Genomic DNA, 8,264 nt, shown 5'->3' with positions numbered 1-8,264 from the left:
AATAAAGGGTCTCTAGCTCTTCCCTCAGTGCCTTGCTGCCCACTCAGCAAAACTCTAGAGTCACCCCTTCCCCTGGAGCCCTTAAAGCAGCAGCCTCAGAGGAAACAGCTTGTGCCACACAAGAGGCTCTGACTTCCCTGAGCCATCCTGCTGCTGCCACAGCTTCCCTTTGGGTGACATAAGCCAGTCTACAGTAAGGAGGTTAAAATGCAGTTAACTGACTGGTCAACTAGTTGATGGAATTTCCATCTACTAGTCAATAGGCACTTCTGCATTCTTCCTTTGAAATGTACAAGAGCCCCTGCTGTGGCTCGTGTACATTTCAGAGGAGGAATGCAGAACTCAGCGTACAGCCCGGGGTCAGCGGGAAGTCCCTTTGATTCCGGGCTGCACGCAGGTGCCTTCTTTGAAATGCACAAGAGTCCCCAGTGGGTGCTTTTGTGCATTTCAAAGCCATGGAGCCTGGGATCAGCAGGGGACTCCCCAGTTGACCCCAGGCTCCCTGCAGCTGCCCCTTTGAACTGTGCAGATGCGTGGTTCAAAGGGACAGCCGCTGCATAGCTGATCCGCAGACTCCCCAGCTGATCCCGAGCTCCCTGCGGTATTTCCCGGGAACCCGGGGTCAGCTCTGTAACCACTGGTCTTCATCCCCCACCTGCATGACAATGTGATCCCCCCACTCAGAGCTGGTTTCCCTAGCCCAAAAGCAGTGAGTATGTTAGATCTGCCATAGCCAAATGATACATCAATTCATCATCCTCTGAATCTAAATATGATTCTGTCAAAACTGATCCCCACTCTGCCACTCTGAGTGCAGAAGGTAGGGGTCCGCAAAGAGCTTAAAAACGTTGCCTCTTCAGGCTCTGCTGACAAACCACTCCCCTCCAGAGTAACAGATACACTGGCTCTGAGAAATAAACAAAAAAGGTGCCACAGCCAAGTGAAACGAAGCCCTTTCTTCCTGAACCTAGGAAGAAAGCACTTGGACTTCTCCAGGGGTACCCCAACCTCTTCTGCCACAAGAGAGCTTGAAAAAATAAAGAGAGAACCAAGCTGCAGTCTCTGGTAGCTGAGGGTATGTCTACACTACAACGTTAATTCGAACTAACTTAGTTCGAATTAGTTAATTCGAACTAAGCTAATTCGAACTAACGGATCCAGACTAAAAAACTAGTTCGAATTAGCGTTTTGCTAATTCGAACTAGCATGTCCACATTAAGTGGACCCTGAGCAGGGGTTAAGGATGGCCGGAAGCAGTGCCGGCAGGGCATCAGATGAAGACTTAGAGCGTGGAGCTGCTGCCTCAGGCTAGCCAAGGGATGTGCTTAAAGAGACCCGACCCCCACCCCGGACAGACAGTTCTCAGGGGTTCCCCGCTTGCAAAGCAGTCCTGGCTTGGAGTGCCCTGAGTGCCCACACTCGACACATCACAGCACGCAGCCATCAGACCGGCTGCACTTGCCGCAGGCTGCCATCTGTGGAAAGGGGGCAATTGGGGGGCTGCAGGAGAGGTTCCACCCCCAGAAGCCAGCAGAGCCAGCCCAGTCCTCCCCATTGGTGGCTCGTACCCCATACCTCTCTCACCTCCTTCCACTTACCCTTCCCTAGCCCCTCTTCTTGATGTACAAAATAAAAATAACGTGTCTTCCAAAATGGAATCTGTCTTTACTGAACAAAACTGGGGGGAGACTGGGAAAAGGAGGTGGGAGAGGGGAAGAGAGAGGGTGGGAGAGGGGAGGGCAACTACAATGATCAGGGGTTGGGAACAGGTCCCATATGAAGAGAGGCTAAAGAGACTGGGACTTTTCAGCTTAGAAAAGAGGAGACGGAGGGGGGACAGGATAGAGGTCCCTAAAAGCAGCAGTTGGGTGGAGAGGGTGCATACAGAAAAGTTCTTCATTAGTTCCCATAAAGAAGGACTAGAGGACACCAAAGGAAAGGAATGGGTAGCAGGCTTCAAAGTAGTAAAAGAAAGTTGTTCTTCACAAAGCAAAGAGTCAACTTGTGGAACTCCTTGCTGCAGGAGGCTGTGAAGGCTAGAACTAGAACAGAGTTTAAAGGGAAGTGAGATAAAGTCATGGAGGTTGGGTCCATGGAGTGGTATTAGCCAGGGGGTAGGAGTGGTGTCCCTGCCCAAGGTTTGTAGAAGGCTGGAGAGGGATGGCACGAGACAAATGGCTTGGTCACTGTCTTTGGTCCATCCCCTCCAGGGTCCCTAGGGTTGGCCACTGTCGGCAGACAGGCTACTGGGCTAGATGGACCTTTGGTCTGACCCAGGACAGCCATTGTAAGCTCAGGGCTCAGGGTTGGGGGTCTCAGTGGACGCCCTTGATTCTCTTGCACACCTGCTCCTGGGTGGCCAGGCTGGCAGCTCTCCTGCCCTAGCCGGCCACTTTCCTGTGCCTAGTGCGGAGATCGTGGACGAGGTCCACGATGTCTGCACTAGCCCAGGCGGGTGCCCGCCTCTTACGGTCCCGGGAAAGCTCCCGGGAGCCGCCAGCCTGGTCCCGGGAAGAGGGGGTGGGCTGGGGGGCATCGGGTGGCTGGCTCAATCCGTGCCAGGTTCAGGGTCTGCTGGCTAGGTGCTGGCAGGCTTGCACCTGGCACGGGCAAAGTAGCCAGCCCGTGCCCCTTTAAGGGGTCCGGGACCGGGAGGGGGGCATACGAGTTTCCCTGGTGTTGGCCAGAGTTGCCACCAGGGAAACCTGGGGAGGGCTAGCCTCCCACTAGTTCGAATTAAGGGGCTACACACCCCTTAATTCGAACTAGCTAGTTCGAACTAGGCTTAATCCTCGTGGAATGAGGTTTTCCTAGTTCAAACTAAGCGCTCCGTTAGTTCAAATTAAATTCGAACTAACGGAGCGCTAGTGTAGCGCCTATGAAAGTTAGTTCGAACTAACATCTGTTAGTTCGAACTAACTTTGTAGTGTAGACATACCCTGACTTCTCAGTCTTAGGCATGCAGACACACATAGACAGACATACCTCCTGTACCTTCTAGGACACAAGATTTGAATAATCACCTTAAAAAGTGATTTTTATTGCAAAACAAAAGAAAAACTTGATAAAACATACTTAGTTGCTAGATATTACAAAGCAACTAAGGAAAACAAATTAAAACACAGAGAAAATCTCTGGGAACAATACTTAGATGGTAAACGGTGAGGGGAGGCATAGATTCACACAGAGCAGTTCCAACCAAATCACAAAATAAAGAAAATACTTTGATCGTGACTAGATTAACCTTTTCTCAATCTTTTCTTGGTACAGTCCACTTCCATGCTCCGAATTCATTGGAGGCATGGTGGTCCTGCCTGGGTTTAAATAATTCTGTGTCTCTCAACTCCTGGTTTTACTCTCCCACCCAAAGAAAGCAGGCAAGGAATCTATATCCAATTCAGATTTCAACACTCTACCTCGACTGGTTCTTCTGCCCCCCTTTCCCTCCTCCCCCCCTCTCCCCAGTCAACATCCTTGCTAGCTACCTGAGTTTAATCCCTTAATCACCGGGTGCTGGTCAGCACTCCTCCTATCCATCTGATGAATCTGAATATGAATCTGATGAGTCATCATTGTCCTCTAGTGGTCCATAATTGGGTATGCTGCAATGCGTGAAGTCTTTTGCACACTGCTCATGATAAGGGCTAGAAGGCTGGGATCCGTGTTTTTGGTGCTCAAGTTGGTGCAAAAGCAAGCTGGAAACCCAGGGGCATCTGGGAAGAAAAGAGGTGGCTGATAGGATGTTTTTCATGTTCCTAACATTCCGAGTGCTGTATTGAGCTCTCCCAGATGCTTAGTGAGTGAAGATGATGCAAGGTCCTGTGGGAGGCCTACCCACAATGCTTTACTCTTTCTGTTGATGAGGGAGCTATAGATGTGGCCATGAGTTGTTGACAGCAGGTACCAGAAAAAATGGTTTGGGAGTTTCCAGTTTTGGTTACTTTTGCCTGTCGACAGTGCTTTCTTCACCAAAACCTGCCAGTGTAGACATAGTTCAAGACCACAGGGAGTCCGGAAGAAGGGGTGCATACAGATCACACACACAGGCAATACACTGTGTACCCAGCTCTTCACAATGTGCTGTTTGCGACACCCTCAACTGCAGGCTTTTGTTGTGTTGCCTGCATGTAGTTCTTGTGGGTGGTGGCTCAGTGTTTGTGTGCACATAGCAGCAATGGCAAGAGGCATGACAGTGAGTGGGGTCGAGCGAGGTGAACCATGCCTGCCAGGTTCCCCCTCAGTGGATATGGGATACCTCCAAGGCCAGAGGGAGCTGCTAAGCAGGAAACCTCTGTTTCCTCTAGTCTCTCCCAGCCCCCTGGGCTGAGCAGAAAGGGGCCTGGCAGGTGCTCGCAGGGACATGAAGCTAGCACAGAGCTCAAGCTTTTCAAAGGGCAGGAGCTTGGAAAATGCTATTACAGCAAAAGTACCCTCAAGAGTAGGCCTGAGAAGGGGCTACTGAGCTTGTCAAGAACAGCCTGGAGCTCTGGAGACTTGTATCCTGGCTACCCATGCCAAAGGAGCAACCCACAACTAAGAGCTGTGCAGGCCAGGCTAGGTCAGCAGCAAAGGACTGACATGGAGCCTCCATAGTGAGACACACCAGAGACTCCTCCTGGTCAAGAAGCCTGAACGTTATAAACTGACCTTTAATAGAGGCAGGACTGGAAAGGACACCTAGGAGATCTTGGCCTTAACCCCACCCAGACTTATTTCTGAGTGCTCCTGACACTCACCAGGGCTGGCGCCTGTAGGATCTAGCAGATGAATTGTTGTCAGTGCTAGCCTCTGAGTCATGCTACACCTGGCATGCTGAGGAGCTCTGGTGCAGCACTTAGTGATCACTAAGCTCTGAGACCTCGTGGAAGGGCAAGAGCTTGGTTCTCTGCATTGGCGTGGGGAGGTAATGCTCCAGTTTTCCTTGTCAGTCCATAGCAGCCTGGCCAGCTGTGCTCAGGACCACCACCCCATGTCTCCCAGGCATGAGGCATGATGGCTCAACCATAACAGAGATCGACAGCAGCTGCCACACCATCTCAGAGGTCTTCAAAGCATGGGCACAGCCGCAAAAGTGTTAAGGTTGCTAGATCCCAAGGGGACAGGCCCATGACACATAGGTAACTAGACTGAGCAATAGCACCCCCCTCTGAGGTTCAGAGCCCTGTGGGAGTTCCTCCCTGATAGAGTTCCTACACGGAACAGGCGATGGATCTGTGTCTTTGGCCTGTGTGGTCTCTCTGTTGTGGAAGCTCTGCCCCTGAGGCAGCATGTGAAATATGCCAGACCTGACTCTCCGGGAAACAACTTTGAGGACCTCTGAGGAGCAGAGATCAAAGCAGCGATGTGCTGCCAACGGTATCAACAGTGTCTCCCACCACATCGTTCCCCCTCACTTCCACTATCATGGAATAGAAATTAATGGATTGCCAATCATCTCATCGTTATGTCTCACTCTTACCGCCTGACTAACACCGTTTGGCTTTAGCACCTGCCCAGAGGGGCCAGTGGGGGTTTTGCTGGAGCTCTAAATGTCTCATAAAAGATGGGTTGGCTGAGCTGGGTGAGGGGTCGCATGGCCGGAGTCTGTAGGCAAACTGTGCTCGTTCAACCCTGCCACCCTGTGGGAAGCAGGAGTGCTGCAAGGCTCATCCTGCCCGAGCTTATTTTCAGAAGTTTTGTCAACTCAGGCATGGCTAATCCACGTCTCAGTAAGATCTCCTCTCCCGCTCAGGCGCTCCATTATTTCAGTGCCTGAATCGGGAAGTTTGGCTACAGAGCAGGGAGGAGGGGGGCTGCAGGTCACTTCTAGGCAACCTAAACTATGAAGAGTAGCCAGAAGTGGGATACTTTGCAAGACCTGGGAGTGATCTTTTGCTCAGGGGAAATAGTGAAAAGATCCATAACTTCTCCCCGACTCCAGAAAATGCTCCTGGCCTGGCATTTCCCTGCTGTTGATTGTCACAGCCCCTTCTCTTTATCCCTGCCCTCTCTGCTCCATGGTCACTAAATTAATAACACGTGTCATTTGTGACTAGCTCAGGGGATTGCTCATACTGTGCAGAGCCCTTTGCCTTTAGGTTACGAGTTTGACTCCTGTGCAGGTTCACAGTAGAGTCTCGCTCATTTATTGGCCTAAATGAAATAAATCAGATGGACTCCATGGTCTCAATCCATCTCTCAGTAAGCAGATGTCCGTGATGGACAGAAGGGATGGAACAGTTAGGAGCTCAGTTTAGAACAGCAGTTCTCAGATGGAGGCCTGGGATCCCAAAGTGAGTTGTGACCCCATTTTAACGGGGTTGCCAGGGTTGGCAAATGCTGGGGCCTGGGACCCACCACCCAGGGTTGAAGCCACAGCTCAAGGGCTTCAGACCTGGTGATGGGGCTCAGCTTACAGACCCCCTGCCCAGGGCTATATCCCTTGGCCTTACTCCTTCCCCACCACTCAGAGTGATGGAACTTGGGCCTTGGTCCCTGCTCCAAGGGCTGTACAGTAATTTTTGTTGTCAGAAGTAGGGGTGGGGTGGTGCAATGAAGTGTAAGAAACCCCGGCTTAGAACATCCCCATGTGACCATGCACAAGTCATGCGGTACCCACTCCACAACTGCGAGTGAATATCCCAGTGCTTTCTGTTCTCACAGGGCTGTGACAAGGATGCATAAACTGAAGATTATGAAGAGCTCAGACACCAGGGAGATGGGGCCGCCTGAGACAGGCATCTGAGAAACTACTGCGGCAGTTGGCTCTATGCTGTCTGAAAGCTAAAGGCCTCAACAGGCCATGGACACTGAGTTCCTGGGCTAGCGAGCTCTGTCTAGGACAGTCACACTGGAATGGGTGGGATGAAGCTTGCACGACCGCTATCTGTGCTGCCGGTTGTGTGGATGAACCAAGGGCTCTCTTGGGGTCGAGCCAGCACTAAAGTCACTAAAAGCTGTAGTCTGACAATGTAGTGCTGAGTATACCCATCATGTTGCACCTCTAGGGCATGTCTACACTACAGCGCTAATTTGAACTAACTTAGTTCGAATTAGTTAATTCGAACTAAGCTAATTCGAACTAACGGATTCAGGCTAAAAAACTAGCTTGAATTAGCGTTTTGCTAATTTGAACTAGCATGTCCACATTAAGTGGACCCTGAACCGGGATTAAGGATGGCTGGAAGCAGTGCCGGCAGGGCATCAGATGAGGACTTAGAGCATGGAGCTGTTGCCTCAGGCTAGCCGAGGGCTGTGCTTAAAGGGACCCAACCCCCACCCCGGACAGACAGTTCTCAGGGGTGCCCCACTTGCAAAGCAGTCCTGGCTTGGAATGCCCTGAGTGCCCACACTGGGCACATAACAGCACTCGGCCATCAGCCTGGCTGCACTTGCCGTAGGCTGCTATCTGGAGAGAGGGGCCAATTGGGGGGCTGCAGGAGAGGTTCCACCCCCAGAAACCTGCAAAGCCAGCCCAGTCCTCCCCATCGGGGGCTCGTACCCCATTCCTACCTCACCTCCTTCCACTTACCCTTCCCTAACCCCCCTTCCTGATGTACAAAATAAAGAAAATGTGTGGTCAAAAATAGAATCTCTCTTTATTGAACAAAACTGGGGGAGACTGGGAAAAGGAGGTAGGAGAGGGGAAGAGAGAGCGTGGGAGAGGGGAGGGCAACTAAAATGATCAGAGGTTTGGAACAGGTCCCATATGAAGAGAGGCTAAAGAGACTGGGACTTCTCAGCTTAGAAAAGAGGAGACTGAGGGGGGATAGGATAGAGGCCTATAAAAGCATGAGTGGGGTGGAGAGGGTGCATAAAGAAAAGTTCTTCATTAGTTCCCATAATAGAAGGACTAGAGGACACCAAAGGAAAGGAGTGGGTATCAGGCTTCAAACTAGTAACAGAAAGTTGTTCTTCACAACGCAAAGAGTCAACCTGTGGAACTCCTTGCTGCAGGAGGCTGTGAAGGCTAGAACTAGAACAGAGTTTAAAGAGAAGTGAGATAAAGTGATGGAGGTTGGGTCCATGAAGTGGTATTAGCCAGGGGGTAGGAGTGGTGTCCCTGGCCAAAGTTTGTGGAAGGCTGGAGAGGGATGGCATGAGACAAATGGCTTGGTCACTGTCTTCGGTCCATCCCCTCCAGGATCCCTAGGGGTTGGCCGCTGTCGGCAGACAGGCTACTGAGCTAGATGGACCTTTGGTCTGACCCAGGACGGCCATTGTAAGCTCAGGGCTCAGGGTCGGGGGTCTCAGTGGACCCCCTTGATTTTCATGCACACCTGCTC

This window comes from Pelodiscus sinensis, chromosome 17 (assembly GCF_049634645.1).
Source record: "Pelodiscus sinensis isolate JC-2024 chromosome 17, ASM4963464v1, whole genome shotgun sequence".
NCBI classification, from domain to species: Eukaryota; Metazoa; Chordata; order Testudines; family Trionychidae; genus Pelodiscus; species Pelodiscus sinensis.
This window is presented reverse-complemented; position numbering follows the sequence as displayed.